Source organism: Rhinolophus sinicus, chromosome 5 (genome assembly GCF_057876585.1).
Source record: "Rhinolophus sinicus isolate RSI-liver-muscle chromosome 5, RSI-T2T, whole genome shotgun sequence".
In the NCBI taxonomy this organism is placed as follows: domain Eukaryota; kingdom Metazoa; phylum Chordata; class Mammalia; order Chiroptera; family Rhinolophidae; genus Rhinolophus; species Rhinolophus sinicus.
Window position 1 is genome coordinate 93,942,990 of NC_142505.1, and position 17,257 is coordinate 93,960,246.

Sequence of the window (17,257 nt, forward strand, 5' to 3'; positions counted from 1 at the left end):
TGAATAGACAGGAAAGTTTTTAATATTGAACCCAAGGATAGTGATTCCAGTTTCGGATGATCACCTAGATTCCCTCAGTATTTTACATGTCACGGGCCCAGCATTGTTTCTTTAATATCAACCAGTAAGAAATGTAATTAATATTGTGCAAACCAAGACCCCACCACCAATGGTGACTTGGCTCACTATCTCTGCTGCTCAGGAAGCACGTGTTCCAGTGAGTGGTGTGGCCTCCTCTATGGCTTTGGGAGAAAACTGCCCTTTTCTATCTGGGTGCTTTCACTCTCATTGGCAGAGACTGAGCTGGACCAGTTTTCACAGTACCATTCTTAGGAGGTGGAATTCTTCCTGGAGTTCAAACTATGGCATTTCCAAGCCTGATCAGAATCAGGTTTAAGTAGAACTAGAATCCAGGAAAGAATTCATTGTGATTTTCAGAGTGGGGACACCCCCACTCCAGTTAAGCTCCAGGGTTGGTTCTGAATTTTAACTCTGTCAAATTCTACTTATGTGATTTCAAGCACTTAATGTCCCCAAATTTCACCTTCCTTATAGGCAAATGGATGTAGTATACGTATGATAAAGCATCGCTGGCAGTGTGGATGCAGTGTGTAGGCGTGTGAGGCACAGCCTTGGATGTGTGGTACACGCGGCGTACCTGTAATCCCAGTTCTCCTTCAAATGTATTGTAAAGTCCTTATACGATGTTTCTCCAGTTCCCAGTAGACCAAACCCTGTTGGCATAGATTGAACTTATAGTTCATCTTTTACTCCTGGCACACTTTCTCTTAAAAATCCTAAGGTCCATTATAGAGTTCCTGATTCCTTTCTCCCTGGTCATGGCCTCTCTGGACACCGGCTTCTCTGGGGGTGTGTCCAGTGCATTTGCAGATCAGTGCAGTGCCTATGTGAGCTTTATACTCACAGGAATCATTCAGTGCAGCCCAACCATCACTGAGGTGTGGTTCCCACGCTGCCATCAGAGAAGCCACTAATTGATACCTCTTGAAAAATGACATGGATGGATCTTGAGAGTGTAATGCTGAGCGAAATAAGTCAGACAGAAAAAGCAGAAAACCATGTGATTTCACTGATATGTGGTATATAAACCAAAAGCAACAAAAGAACAAGACAAACAAATGAGAAACAGAAACTCATAGACACAGACAATGGTTTGGTGGTTGCCAGAGGGTAACGGGGGCAGGGGGTGGGGGGTGGGAGATGAGGGTAAGGGGGATTGAATATATGGTGATGGAAGGAGAACTGACTCTGGGTGATGAACACACGATGGGATTCATAGATGATGTAATACAGAATTGTACACCTGAAATCTATGTAATTTTACTAACAATTGTCACCTCAATAAACTTAATATAAAAAAAAAAAAAAAGAAAAAGAAAAATGACATATTCCCTGATGCGTTCAAGGCTGGCCGACAGGCAAAGGTGCCACCACCTCTATGATTAGCACTCTGCTCATGTAGACACTGTGATTGAAGATGTATGTCGTTTCTGGAGACTTATTCCCTTTGATAGTATTCCTATTTTCTGTTTATTTTGCCTTCTTACCACATTAACCCAATTGTAGTTTTCAAAGATCTCTGAAAAGTGAATTTCTGAAGTTTTCCCTCTTGGCCCAGTGCCCTCTATACCCTATCATCCATGTGGCATCTTGTTAATGGACAGTGTATTTGGTGGGTTTGGTGAATAACTTCCTGTTATTTGCTGAAGGAGGGATATAAACCAGGATCAACTCAGAAGCAGTGTGTTACTGGGGATGGAGTGAGGGGCAAACTAAGGAAATAACCTTGTCTCCTGAAAAAAGCAAGAAGTACATAATTTTCTCTCTATTTCAAGCAAAAATTAGGGTATTTATATAGGCACAGCTTATATCACTTATTTGGTGAATCAGCAACTTGTAGGAGTTTGTCATGCCTTCCCATGTCTGGGCAGAAGTTAGGAAGTTGTAAAAGATAAAGAAAGAACTGCTGGAATAAAAGCTTCACGAGGGTAGGAATAAAGTCTTTAATGTTCTCTACCACATCCCCGGTCCTTAAGAAAATGCCTGGCACATATTATGTACTCAGTAAACATTTGTTAGTAAATGCATTCTGAGCAAGTCCTTCAGTGACTTAGAATGGATTGTAAGTTTTTCCTGATGCGTCTTAACTTTTTATTAGGTTGTGATGTAACTGTAACTAAACCTGAAAGGTAGGTGACATATTTTTATGTTGCTATTACTGAACATAGACAGTTTCTTAATATCATGTAGGACAAAAAGAAAGAAAGAAAGATGCATTTGGATAGACTGGAGACTTGAATTCTCCAAGCAGTCAGCACAATTTCTTTAATAAGTCCATATATCATTGTGCTGAATTACAGCATTGTTTGCTTTCAGAGTTGTGTTTCTTGGCTTTGGGATGCAGGAATAATTGTAGACTGTGGTTTGATTATTATCAGCCTGCTGTAATACTAGGGCCAAGATCATCCTCAAATTGCCAGGCATCAGCAAGAGGACAAGAAATGAACCAGAAAACCTAAGTTTCTCATGTTACAAAGTTCTGCCATCCGCCTGCAGATTGTGGGGGCATTTGGGGTCGTGATACTCGTCTGATCCTGGGGGTGGTCCAGAGAAAGTTGCCCAAACTCACCAAAGGCCTCCAAAGCAATGTTATATGATGCAAGACAGAAAAGAGTTGGACTCTGGCGGGGAGCGAGAGGCAGGTAGATAAAATTATGTAATGTCATGCAGAATGTAAGCTTGCAACAATAAAGATAAAAAATTAAGAGCAGCAAACATTTGTTGAGTATTTATGTCATGCATAGTGATGAATAATTTAACTGTGTTGCCTCATTTTATTTTCATAAGCATCTTAGAGGAAAAGCTATTTCTATCATCTCACTTTTACAGAAAAATCAGACACTTAGAGAGGTGCAGTGCCTTGGTCAGCGTTTCATAGTGGTGGAACCAGGATATGGAAACTGTAATTACCCCCAAACCTCTTTCTAAAACATTGCACCCTATTTCCTAACTAATCTCAGACTGTCAGAATAAGGGACCTTGTCTCATTGGGAAGGCAACACTGGCACAAGATATGATGAAATAATGAGGGAAAAAAGAGCTTTCCCGATAAAGGGAACTGTGAGTGCCTAAGCCTCAAGCAGATGTAGAGGCATGTTGGAGGAACAGCTAGGCCAGTGTGGCCGGAGAGGAATAAATGAGGGGAGAGGAGTGAGAGACAAAGACAGTGGTAACAGAGCTGCATCAGAAGTGGGCTTTTCGGTCATTGTCATGACTTTGATTTCAGGTGATGTGGAAGGCTTTTGAGGGAGGGAGTGTCACTGTCTTACTCAAGGGTCTAGTTGAGAGTGCCAGCCATGGCTTGGGCATGCCTTCTGGGTAGCGGTCTAGATTTATCATGATGCCTCAGATTAGGGTGACAATAATGGAGGAGGGACGAGTGATCAATTACTAGATGTGCTGTGAAGACAGTGCCACCAGGGTTTGCTGATGTCGTGGAGGATGTGGGGCGCATATGACAGAGAGGAGTCAAGGTTGCCTGGAAGGGTTTGAGCTGACCAACAGTGTGAACAGAATTGCCATTGACTGAAAGGAATAAAGTAGGAAAACTACCAGAGACAGCCAAGACAGTGGCCAGTGATAACAGGCACGTTTGGTCTCTTAGGAGCCCAGTGAAAACGTGTTTCAGGATGCAGTGATGCCATGTCCCCTGGTCTCATTTCAGCCGAGGCCACAGTGTTACACACCTGGTTTGTGTTTACTAAAGGTTTGCTTGCTTCACTGGTCAGAATATGCCACAGGTAATGAATCATCCGGGGGAAAACACTTTTCTGCTCTGATCTTCAGTTTCCCTGTAAGTTACACGAGTAAATTTGGCTAATCTTGTCCTACAAAAATCTTCCAGCCTTGATATATTGTGGGTTTTTTTCTGATTTTGTATGATTCTTTGATTGTAAACAAGGCTGAATCCATTCAGATGTACGCATTTTTATGCCAATCGGAATTTAAGGTCTCTTCTGTTTAGTCTCTTAAAACCAAATGGTCTGGAATTTAATATCACAGTTTTATATTTGTGTATGCATGTATGTACATATGTATGTATTTATTTATTTATTGTTAATATCTTCTTTCTCCTGTGATTTTTGTAGACGTGGAAGAAACCGCCTTCTCCTGGGACTTGGGGAAGGCTGTATTGGACCCCGTGTTGGAGGTTACGAAAATTCTCTCTTTGGTAGTGGCCTGAGGAGATTATCTCAACCCCAATGTTGCCCTGAAATCTGTGTTCAAGATTCAAGAAGATTAGGACTGCTAAGGTATGAACTTGTGATTTTGCTATTTTGTGAGGCAAATACATTTAAAGACATTTAATCATTTCCATAGCCTTTTCTCCCCTTCATGCCCTTTTCTTCTTTCTCCCTTCTTACTTTTAAACGGTGCCCTTTTCTTTTGCTACCAGCTTGTGGGATGTGGAGGGATAAAGACATAATGGAAAAAACTGGAGGCTGCATTGCCTCTGTGATGAGGTGACCAGGGGACAGTAAGACAAAGCAAGGGAAGGGATTTATGTTGGTATCTCTGACTAAAACAAAAGAGAAATGGAGGTCGGTACCAATGTGATAAGACTTCAGATTGAGACGTAAGTAAAGAAGTGGTGCTGTGTGACCCACAGTTAATTTCCATTTTCAATGTCCACAGGAAACTTGGGCAAAGCTTTGCATTGTATTTCAAGGTCTTCTGGGGAGCTCTTTTTATATTTCTTTTAGATACATACCCATGCTGGCAGATTCAAAGTTGGAGTCAAGAGGTCCCTTTTTTTTTCTGGTTATAATGAGAATTGTGTGTGTGTGTGTGTGTCATCGTCACACATACATACACACATATGTATTATATATACGTATATATATGTATATACAAATATGTGTGTGTGTGTGTTTGTGTTATATATACTGGGGGTGCCATAAACATGTATACACATTTTAGAAGATGCTAACACTTTGGTCAACGTTGCTCAGGAAGAAGTGTCTGGATGCTGATGGTAACCACTTTGAGTACCTCTTGTAATTTCAGAAGTCAAACGTGACTTGTATTCAACTTTTGTTATTGGTATGTACTAATACAGCTTTTTCCTTTCTTAAAATATGTATATATTTTTTAGTTCTCTCTCTCTCTCTCTCTGCATATATATAATGCACATACACATGGCGATGTCTAATTACTCTATATATGGAGGGATTGGGGTGAGAGGGACAGATGGAAGGAGGAAAGAGATACCATTAATGGTGTGTTCTGCAGGTGTGCTTCCTGTGTGTCAGGCCTTGTAATAGAAGCTTTAGAAGAAAAAAATCACAAGTACAATTGGTAACATCCATCTGGGACAGGGATTTCTGTTCTGGGAAACGAAAGGAGAGATAAGTAGAAAAGGTTTTCTAAGGCTTTGTAGCAAGGAAGGGTCAGGGGGCAGACTCATTTTCAGACTTGTTAGAATTCAAGTCTCTATGCTCACCTACTTTATAGAACAATAAGATTGCATACACAGCTGGTTAAAAGCACTGGGGCAATGTGGTTTGACTGCCTGAGACCGCATAGTATGTCCAAGAGAAACTCTAGAATGTCTCTGACAATTCCACTGATAACTCCTTTGCTATGATTTTAATTTTCTTAAATACACGCGCACACACACACACACACACACACACACACACAACTCACAGGCTTTTGGGAACTGGGAGAACAACATAGCTAAGGTGTTGGGTCAGCTTCCTTCTCATGGCACACAGGCCTCCCATATGTCATTATTTGTTCAAGGTCGAGGACCAGAACTGGTGAAAATCAAATTCTAGCACAGGCCTGCTTTCATTTTACCTCTGAATTTCTCATTGCTGGAATAAGTGTGGTGTATACTTTAGGCCGATCACGAATAGATCTTCCTTTGAGGCTAAAGCACATGTTACTTTCTATCTAATTTCTGTAAAATCCTCCAATGCCCATGCAGAAATTATAGCGCTCTGATATTCTCATTGCTCATAGTGCTTCGGAAAGAGTGCTAAGAGACTGGTAAAAATGTGATGGTGGCATTTGAAACAGACTCTTCTCTTCCCTGTATTCAGGGGATTTTTTTCTTTTAAGTAGATACATTATTTTTCTCTCTTTGAATCAAAGTGCATCTGTAGAGCAGTTTAAGTATAAATACTCTTTATGAATTCATTTTCCGTTAACAAGGTTTCAAAGGTTAAACAGGTAGTTTAACAACCAGAAAGGAAAAAACACGCCATGTACCTTTTTGAGTCCTTCCCCAAGTCCAACAAACATTCTACATAATAGATGTGTACTTGTGGTGCACTTCTCTGCCCACACATGCTTGATCTTTTTGGAAAGGAAAGGTACAAAGCTCTTCTCTGCTTGTCCGAAAAACCTCGAGAAGCTTAGGGATTTGGGTTGAGATTTTGATGACTGAGTTCTTTGCTTTGAGAGTGTTGATCTTTAATTCAGAATGCCTGTGTCAGGACTGTTCGCCCACATGCCAACTACTTGAAACATAAATGCAGCAGAGAAAGTTTGGAAGCACTTGGCCTTGAAAATGTGCCGGGTTTAGAGACCAGTCAAACTTTAGGGGAACATGAAGCTTCCCCTGCTTGTTGACAGAGAGGAGAATGTCTACCTCTAGGGGGTACAGACATGTGCGTATCAGTGCTCACAGACCAGAGCCCGATTTCTAGGAAGGAAGAAAGAAAGGAGGCAATGTTGGTCCGTCCATCTACCATAATGCTTCCTGGCTCCCATGCTCTAGTGCCCTGAGCAGATTTCTCAGGTGTGTTTTCAAGTAAAGACGGCAGAAGTAAGTGGCTGTGGGCTCAGACTTTAGAAAAGGCAAACACGCTTCTTCATGGACATTAAAACAGCCATTTAATTTTTCTCAGCCAATGCTGTTTGAAGTGTGGTCCATAAACCAGCAGCAGCAGCATCACCTAAGCTTGATGGCATACAAATCCTCAGGCCCTCCCCAGACTTAGTAAATCAGAACCTCTGGGAGTGAGGTCCAGGAATCTGTTTTTAAATAAGCCCTCCAGATAGATTAGATGCCTTGCTAAAATTGTAAATCCACGGCTAAACCTGTTCCCTGATCTCTGAAAAAGAAGAGCGTTTAAAAAACAACAACAACTCATGTGTAAATACCAGGAAGCTCTAAGAATATTAATAATTGATACATTTAAGGGTGTACAATTTTAGAAGGCAAAGGTTTCTTGTAAATAACCCATAAAGCACAAACAATAGACAGAAAAAACATTGAATTTCATGAAAATTAAAAGCATCTATTTATTAAAAAAGACACGACTAAGAAAATAGCCTACAGACTGGCAGAAAATATAGTACCTATATCTAACATATATATAAGAAAAGACACTTCATAAAACAAGATATGGAATGGCCAATCAACCTTAGCAATAGTGTTTAACATAATTTGTTGTCAGGGAAATGCAAATTCAAAACACAATGAGAGACCACTACACACCTATCAGAATGGCTAAAATTTAAAGGACCGAAAGTTAAGAGGATACCGAGCAACTGGAACTCTCATACAGCACTGGTAGAAGTGGAAAATGCTCCAAATCATTTGAGAAATGATCCGGTGGTTTCCTTTGAAATCACAGAACCTTCTACCTTAAGATACAGCAATTCCAGTCCTAGGCATCTATATCCAAGAGGATTGGAAACATTTATCCACACGTGTTCATAGGAGCTTATTTATAACAATCCAATGCTGAAAACAACTCAGAAGTCCATCAGCAGGAAAATGGGTGAACTCTGATACATTCCTAACATGGAACCCTCGTCAACAATATAAAGAAATGTTCTACGGATAAATGGAACAACATGGATAATCGCAAACACAGTTTGATGAGTAAAGCCAAACATAAAAAAGTATTTTGTGATTTATAGGAAAATATAGAAGAGTCATCACCTATGATGATGGAAAATCAGATCAGTGCTTGCTCTGGAGGAAGATTACCCAGGAAAGATAGTGGAGAAGTTTCTGGGGTAATGGGAGTGTTCTGCCTCTTGATAAGTCACGCACCCATTAAATGGCAAATTCCCTAGTCTATTCACTATATGTAAATTTTGTATGTAAATACATGAAACTTAAGAAAAAAAAGAAACGCTTCCATTTATTGAGTACATTGTCAAAACTGCCATTTTGAATATGTGTCAACTCATTTAAATTCTTGAAAGGACTCTGGGGTTGGCATTATTATACCTAATTTATAGATGCGGAAACTGTTACTGAGAAAACTAAGGTAACTTGCTACAAACCATGCTGCTTGGTCACAGAAACTGAATTCAAGAGTAGGCCCATTTATCTCCAAAACATGTCTTAACACATTAATCATGTTTTACCTTTGGCATAAATACCCGTGCTTCCATTCTAATTCAGGATCAAGTGTGAGGCAACAATCCCTGGAAGAGGCTTCCGGAATGGCCAGTGAAGGACAGTAATTATTAAATGATGAATTGTATATTTTTCTGGTAACTTCAGGAAAAGTAGATAAAAAATGAATAGCAAGTATTACTACTGGCCTCGGGGATCGTTGAGTTAAAGCACTTAGACACACACAGGTCTGTTTTCTGTGTGATCCTTATTATGAAAACCAGAAACTATAAAACATGTAGACTAGAAAACACTGTATCGTGACTGGCAGAGGCAGTGTCATTTAACCAAGAGCCCCAGAGTGAGACCACACGGGTTCAGTGCAGGCGGCTCCACATTCTGGGTGTATGGCCAAATGGCAAGTCACTGAACTGCTCCCAGCCTCAGCCTCTTCATTTGTAGGATGGAGGTGATTCTCATGCCTGCTTAATATACTTAAAGTGAGGATTGCATAAAACTGTCAAGTGCTAGTATGTGCTGGTTCCTTATAATCCCTGTATAACTATTAAGCTGCTATTTTTGGTTTTGGAGATCTTATGAGCGGAGACACTCCTAAGCAAGAGAATGACATGATACTCTGTTTTATGTGGCATCTCTGAGTCACTGTGTATATCTATGCAGTCACTTAACTTCAGCCGAAAGCAAAGTGCTGTCTTTTTCTGAAAACTGTATCACTTTTATTACAAGAATTTGGAGACTCTGAAACAAGTTGCCCTTGTGGCCAAAAAAAAAAAAAAAATGCTTTTAATATGTCAGAAATTGCATTGAGGAAAAACTAGGGAGGGAGGTAGTAGATGAGGGTAAAGGGGATCCAGTACATGGTGATGGGAAGGGAACTGACTCTGGGTGGTGAGCACACAATGTGATATACAGATGCTGTATTACAGAATTGTACACCTGAAATCTGTGTAACTTTGCCAAAATTGTCACCCCAATAAACTTTAATTAAAAAAAAAGAAAAACTGTCATTAAATGTAGATGTTAAATTTTATCTGAGTAGAGTGATTGGAAGAGAGCCTGAAACTACTTAGCACATTTAATGGATATCAACAAGGTTAATTATCTTGCGAAGGGACCCTGAGAAGCTAAATCCCTTTATGCACCTCTCCGATTTGTGATACTGTCATATTAGTTTTCAAGAGACTTGGGCATACGTCTTTATTGTAGCTGTGCTTTTTAAAGTCCCAGTTTCCATAGTAAAGTTTAGAAGCCAGAGATACTGCAAATAGGTGCACGCTAACAGCACTTTTCCTGTGAAGTACAAATGAGTCTATCACCAACCTGCTATATAAGTAGAAAATCTCTCCACCCGTCCAAAAATGTTATTAAAGGGAAACTGCTTTTGAGGATAGTTTTTGTCATTGTTTCTGATTGTCACCACTGACAGGTGTGGGACAGTGGGTGGCTCAGGAGAAGAGGCCTTCAGATACTGTCCCAGGGATGTATGTGTGTTGTACAAATGCGTATTTGCCTCTTTGGGGTCCTTCTCATCGATAGTCTTGTGCTGGTTTTGTGCCAAGTGTTCGTGTTCACGTGGATGGCTTTTGTGCTTGTCTGTTTCCTCCGGTTGCGGAACGGATGGTGTTATATTTTCTTTGCCTCCCAGCACGTCAGCAGAACTGTGGGGCTAACTTGTCAAGTCTTGTGACGGTCCTTGTCTTACGGTTTTCTTCAGCCTTCACTGAGTATCCTCTGAAATTCATCATGCATTGAAATTTCATCTCAGATAATAAATATCTCAGTGTCAAACATGAAAGCATCCGCAGAACCGCTTTCTTTTGAAAGGAAAAGAATCTTGCTGGGAAATCCCAACAAGAGGGTTGCTTTCCACAGCTGATTTTGTTTGTTTCTTTGTTCAGCCAGTATATGCTGAGTGCCTATTCTGAGCTAGGGGTTGTGATAGATTTGCTCCTTGACATTTGTGACACCAATTAACTTTTGGGTTTCAATTTCCTGGTATGTAAAATGGGAGTTTGGAACAGGTAAGCCTTAGGATAGTCTATATTTCAGCAAATAATGTTTCATTTAATTTCAAATAGACTAGCAATTAATGGTGATACGGCAACATTCTGTAGGCATGTTGGACCACTATCTGTAAGTATCCGTTCAAACGTGGAATATGCAGGTCCAAACAGATTGAGCTAAACAAATGGTAACATTTCTGTACAAGACTTCTGGTTCAATATTAGCACTTACTCTATACCATGAGATGGTAGAATACCATTCAGAAAGTCTTATTTGGCATATAGCCTAATTTTCCCTTCTAAATAGTCTAGAGGTCTATTTTTTTTCCTACCTCTAATGGTGGCTCTTATGAAGTTATCACATTTCACAGATGGGAAACTGAGGAACTGAGAAGTTAAGTAACTGTGTTAAGACTACCGTGGTAGAATAAGAAACTTCAGTTTGGTGGTTGGGCTCTTAAAATGCATGTAAAAGGCTGGACTCTAGTCACAGAATTTTCTGTCCTGTGCTAACGCATACCTGCTAGAGGACACCTGCTTCAGTGTTCCTTGACCCTGCTTCTGAATGTGGTAGCACCCTTTTTGTCCTTATCTTTTGTTTCTAACTCGAACAGCTACCATTTTAAACATAGTCTCCTTTTGACAGTTACTGAAGAAAAGATTTGTTTCTCCCCTTGAGCATTGTTTTGCAGTCTGCTTGTTTACTTGGGTTGAATTTTACCCAAGGCCTTTGAAAAAAAAAAAATCTGACTTGCTATTGTGTTAAAAAATGTTGTACAGATTTAGTTCTTATTTGCCAGGTTAAAGCGTGCACATACACACACACACACACACACACACACGCACGCACACACACAGTCACTACTACCGACGATGACAGTGACAAAATGGCCATTTTAAATTCTCCTGCAATTTGACATATGCTGTTTTCAGAATTAGGCAAGTATAATATAGGTTACAAATCTGTGGACTGCAAATTATGTCTACAAATGATCTCCTCAGGAAGATTTACTCTTTAACTCGCTTATTATTCTCCTCTACTTTGCTACTAAACCTACCTCCACTTTGCCATTTCTTTTTTGTGACACTTTTTCAAATATTCAGACCAGCATTTTCCTCATCTCCAAAATATAATTCCTTCCTTGAGAGATTATGGATCTTATATATGTATTAGAATTTTGAGAAAGTTTAACAAGCTACCGGACTTGAACCATTAGACTTCAGAAGCCAAGAAGCACTGCTTTAACATTTTACCACATACGGAATGTCTGAAGAGCTGTTTCTATTGTTTGAACTTTACACACACACACACACACACACACACACACACACCCCACTGTTAATGTCCCTGGAGATTTTTCAGGTTTTAAAACAATCTCTTAAGAGACCATTTTTAAAATATTTTAAACTCCTGAAAGCTGGATTTGGTGGCGTAGCTCTCCTGATTGTGTTTTCTGACAGGTGTTATCTTATCTACAGATAACATTTTGATGTTATTATTGTTTATCTAACAAAGAATATAGAAAAGTCTGGTGAAAAATTTATTTATAATTAAAATTGATCAAAGCTCCCTTCCCAAGAAACAGAAATATAACGCATTTGTTGCGGTCACTAATTTTCTGACGTCTTTCTTCAGTCACAATACATTCTATCATTTTCTGTAATGAAACCAGGGAATTTCTTTGGAGAGAAAGATGACTACCTGTAATACACGTGGTCAATATACACTTTCAGGGTGTGCTTGGATCCACTTAAGTCCATCCACGGGTTAAAAGTTAGGAACCTTTTCTGTAGAGATGTAGATAACATTGTGACCCTTATTTTAAGTAAGTTTGTGACTCTAGGCTTATTCTCTCTTTAGAAGATAAAATACACACATAAAATAGGAAGACAGTTCAAGGTTCCATATACACAGGTATGTGACTTATACGAGCAATCATAATCATAGAGAATAACCAAAAATAACTGTTGGTATTTAATGATATCCAAGGCATTTATATCAGAGATTTTACATGGAGCTATGGGATTGAACTCAAGCAAATGTTTCTACTTCCTTCTATATAGTTAATGGTTGAACCCCACAGGGTGAGAAGAATGGGAGGGATAGCAACAGTAGATAATAGATAATAGTAGATAATATTTCAAAATATCTTTAAAAGATATATAAAGGAAATATAATCTTTTGATATATAAAACATAGCCCAGTAAAAACATCAGAGAAAACCATTCAGTTGAGGCTCTAAAACTGGGAAAATTCTGGGCGTAAAGAAGGAACAAAAAGAAAGGATTAATTGAAAGTCTACCTGTGGTGTGAGTGGTGGTTTTTCCTTTTCTCCACTGCTTCTCATTAACAGAGCTGATAAGAGCATCCATCTCCCCCAACCCCTACCCAGCAAAAAGCTGAAAGGCTCTTTTCTGAAGACACTGAGTGAATTTCCCAAGGGAAGAATTAGAACTCTCAATTAATGTATGTCCAAGTAAGGTCCTTCCCTTATGTTCCAGGGCATCCCAAGCCTGAGATTAGTTTTCTCCTTGTCCATCCTTGAGGCCAACCAGCCAGTGTCCCAGCTCCATCACACCCACAGAGCCCCCAGCCAGGCAGCCATCATACTCGTCAGTGGAAACTAGGGGTAAGACAGACCTGAATGTAAGAGTGTTATATATTGTATACATTTAAGTTCTCTCAATTCACCTACATATGATTAACAAGAACATTGAGCAAAATGATTTAAGTATCTGTCATTTTACTCAATATGTTCTAGACAAACAGTAAAATGGGAGACATAAATTGGCTAATTTAGTAGATCTCAGTTCCTTCTTGCTTTTCTTAGTGTGACCACCTCACTGTATTGAATGGAACTTGACTATTTGAAGATGTTTGGTATGACAATAGATTAAAAAAATACATAAAGTAATTCATATAGTATTCTATTTGATTTGTGCCCTAGAGGAAGATCTTTGTGATGTATTTATTGTGAAATACTGAACACTTTTCTACTAATATTTCAAAGGTGATTTTCAACATTCATGAATTTTGCCTCAGATGTGGATGGTTCCATATCCTAACCCTTATGTAAGATAACACTATAAAACACCAGAATAAATCTTACCTACAATAAAAGAGTTACCTCACTCTCCCCATTCATTTTTATAATTAACTTTCCTGAGATAACAGATTTTAAGTGCATAGTTTGAATTTTGACCAATGTATACACTGCCACAATCAAAATACAAGACATTACTAGTAAGTACAGTAAATCTGGATGTTTTTCTTCTCTGTCTGAGGCAAACAGTCTTCTGTCTCTTTCACTAGTTTCTATATGTGGTCTTATAGGGTATATTGTATTGTCTCTGGCTTCTTTCATTCAGCATATTGGTTTTGAGATTCATCCATGTCCTTGTGTCTATTTAGTAGATTATTCACTATTATTTCTCACCAGGATCATTGTATAACTATGTCATAATTTTTCATTCTTCTTTTGGTGGACATCTGGACCACCAGATATTCCAAACTGGGAATGTTAAAAATCATGTTATTGTGAACGCTTGTCAACAAATCTTTGTGTGGACATAAAGTTTAATTTCTTTGGGTTAAAAATTGAGGAGTGGAATTGTTGTGTCATAGGATAGGTGTATATTTACTTTTATAAGGAATAATGCACTGATTCTCCAATGTTGTTCTCTCTCACTTTATCCTCTCACAAGTGCATAGAGGTCCAATTGTTCTGCCTGCCTGCTAACAATTGTATTGTTCACCTTGTTAATATTAATCATTCTAATTGATGTGAAGTGGCATCTCTTGTTTTGATTTACATTTCCTGGTTGACTAATGTTAAGCACTTTTGCTTGTGCTTATTGGTCATTTGTGTATCTTTTGAAAATAGTCCGTTCAAGTCTTCTGTCCAATTTTTATTGGGTTGTCTTTTAAATTACTGAGTTGTAGGAGCTCTTTAAATATTCTGGATATAAGTTCTGTGTTATTTTAATATATATTACAGATAAGCTCTTCAAGTCAGTTACTTGATTTTTCATTTTCTTAATGGTGTCTTCTAAAAGAAAGGAGTTTTTAATTTTGATGAAGTCAACTTGATTCACATTTTCATTTTATGATCTATACTTTTGTGTCCTACTTAAGAAGTCTTTGCCTGACTCAAAATCACAAAATATTCTCCTAAATTTTATTTAGATATTTTATAGCTCTAGCTTTTACATTTAGGACTGTGAAATTTATTTTTGCATTTAAAGCTTTTCTAGTTTCAAAGGCAACACAATTGCTTACAGGTTCATTAAAAGTTTGGCTAATTTTCCCTAGTCTAAGCAAAGGCCGTCCTTCTCTGGCAGATTTTTTGCTCTGCCTACCCCACCTCCGACTTTACAACTGCCCTCAAGTATGATATCATCCTCAAGTTTATTCTTTCAGATTTCTTTGAAGCTACAGCTCTTGAATGTGTTTTTAAAAATTTTTGTTAAATGTATTGTGTGGGTGACATTGGTTAGTAAAATTGCATAGGTTTCAAGTGTACAGTTCTGGAATACACCATCTGTATATCAATATTGTGTGTTTACCACCCAGTCAGTCTTCCTTCCATCACCGTGTATTTGACCCTCTTTATACTCTTCTGCTACCCTCCGTCCGCTCCTCACTCTCTGGTAACCACTGAACTGTTGTCTGTGTCTCTGAGTTTTTGTTTGTCTTGTTCATTTGTTGCTTTTAGTTTTATATCCCACATATGAGTGAAATCATGTGGTTCTGACTTTTCCTGCCTGACTTGCTTCGCTTAGCATGATAATCTCAAGATCCATCCATGTTATCGCAAATGGTAGTATTTCATCTTTTCTTACCGCCAAGTAATATTCCACTGTATACGTACCATATCTTCTTTATCGAAGGACACGTCAGTTGTTTCCATGTCTGAGCCACTGTAAATAATGCTGCAGTAAATAATGCTGCAGTGAACATAGGGGTACATATATCTTTACAGATAAATGTTTTCAGATTTTGGGGGTAGATACCTAGGAGAGGGATTGCTGGGTCATATAGTAAATCTATTTTTAATTTTTTGAGGAACCTCCATTTCATCTTCCATAGTGGCTGTACCAAAGGAACTCTTATACACTGCCGATGGGAATGTAAATCAATGTCTTTTTTTTTTTTTTTTAAAGGTCTATGTTAGCTTTATCTGGCTGGTTCTTATAGTTTTAGCAGGAGTGACATTTGTTCATATTCTTCTACATCCTTACCATAAATAAACTTTCATTCCCCCATTCTTAAATAAAAAAATGATAATCAGACTTATGAAGAAAACCAGGTGCATAGGAGAGAAAAAAATAATCATGAAAGAAAGGCAAATACTACCAATAAATTTTGTGTAACCATTGCAAAAATAGATAATGTGAGAGAGGAGTGTATTTAAAACCCTCTTATTAGTATTCTTTTATTTTTATTTTTTTTTATTGGGGAACAGTGTGTTTCTCCAGGGCCCATCAGCTCCAAGTCGTTGTCCTTCAATCTAATTGTGGAGGGCGCAGCTCACTGACCCATGTGGGAATTGAACCGGCAGCCCCGTTGTTCAGAGCTCGTGCTCTAACCAACTGAGCCATCTGACCACCCCCCTCTTATTAGTATTCTTGATAATAGTAAAAAAGGTAATCCATCCATCAGCGCCATGCTTTAACCAACTGAGCTAACCAGCTACCCAGGTAATCCATCCATAAAACAAGTACAGAACAGTATAAAAAAGAAACAAAGAAATAAGAAATATCTCTTGTAAATTAAATATTTTTAATTAATGAAAGCGTTTTACAATAAAGTATAAAGTTACTAGAACATATTTAGTAAAGAGGATATGTACTAGAATTAAAAAGAGTCAAATATACTAGATCAATACAGAGGTCCTTAATCCCATTTAAAAGACCTCCAGAGACACCAGATAAATTTGGGGAGTGGGGGTATTTGATTATCAAAGACATTTTAAAATATAATTAAGGGAGACAACAGGTTGAACTTACACATCCTGAGCCAAGTGATATAAATAGGAAGTAAAGAAATGTTCCTCATATATCAGTTTTAATTTTCAAAATTCTGATAAGAAAAGGATTGAAAGAAAGCTCTGGAAGGGGGAGTAGAAAACCTCATACAAAAGAAAATATGTTTGAACTGGTATCAAACTTTTCATTAGCGACACTAGAGTCAAGAAGGCAGTGGATCAGTTTCTTGTATTTCCTGAGGAAAAACTATTTTGAGCCTAAAATTCTGTTCTAAGCCAAACTCTTAAGTCAGAACAAGATAAAGGGATTTTAGAGCACCAAGATATCTGGACTGCTCATAATCCTTTCTGAGTATATCCCTGCAAATTGAGAATGAAATTCGGGAAGGAATTCTTAAAGATACCAAGAAATGGTGAAACTAATGAAGAGCCCCTGAAAAAAATCAAAGATATTGTAATAGGGGCAGACAGGTGGGCTCGTTGCCCGCCATGCAACAGAAATCCCAAAATCCCAACACTTTTTGCAGAGAAAAGGGATTTATTGTAAGGCTGCCGGACAAAGAAACAGAAGACAAAGCTCTGACCTATTTTCTTGAACAAGGGCTTGAGACAAGTTTTAAGAAGAGAGAGTAAGAAGAGTTTATACATCTTCATAAATTTTAATTTAGGAGGTCTGTCTGGGTAGTTCTGGAATTTAGCCAAGTAAGGTATTGGGACAAAAACAAACAAAAAAAATACAAAGGAATTCCAATCTGGCAGCGTTTGATTGGTCAGTCCTGTATGTATTCATTTTGGTTCAGGCACCAGATCTTTTTTCTAATGGACCCCTTGCTTTTTAAAGGCTCTGGGTGACAACAGCA

General features: G+C 38.5%; 1 protein-coding gene across 2 annotated transcripts in view; it reads left to right on the forward strand.

Annotated features, from left to right (window-relative positions):
• Positions 1-17,257, forward strand: part of SGCD (sarcoglycan delta) — an 837,085-nt gene that overhangs the window by 322,351 nt on the left and 497,477 nt on the right. For both annotated transcript variants that reach the window (XM_074313830.2, XM_074313831.2), the window contains one exon: positions 4,170-4,334. The gene's annotated coding sequence lies outside the window, so the exon portion shown is untranslated. The remainder of the gene's footprint in view (positions 1-4,169; positions 4,335-17,257) is intronic.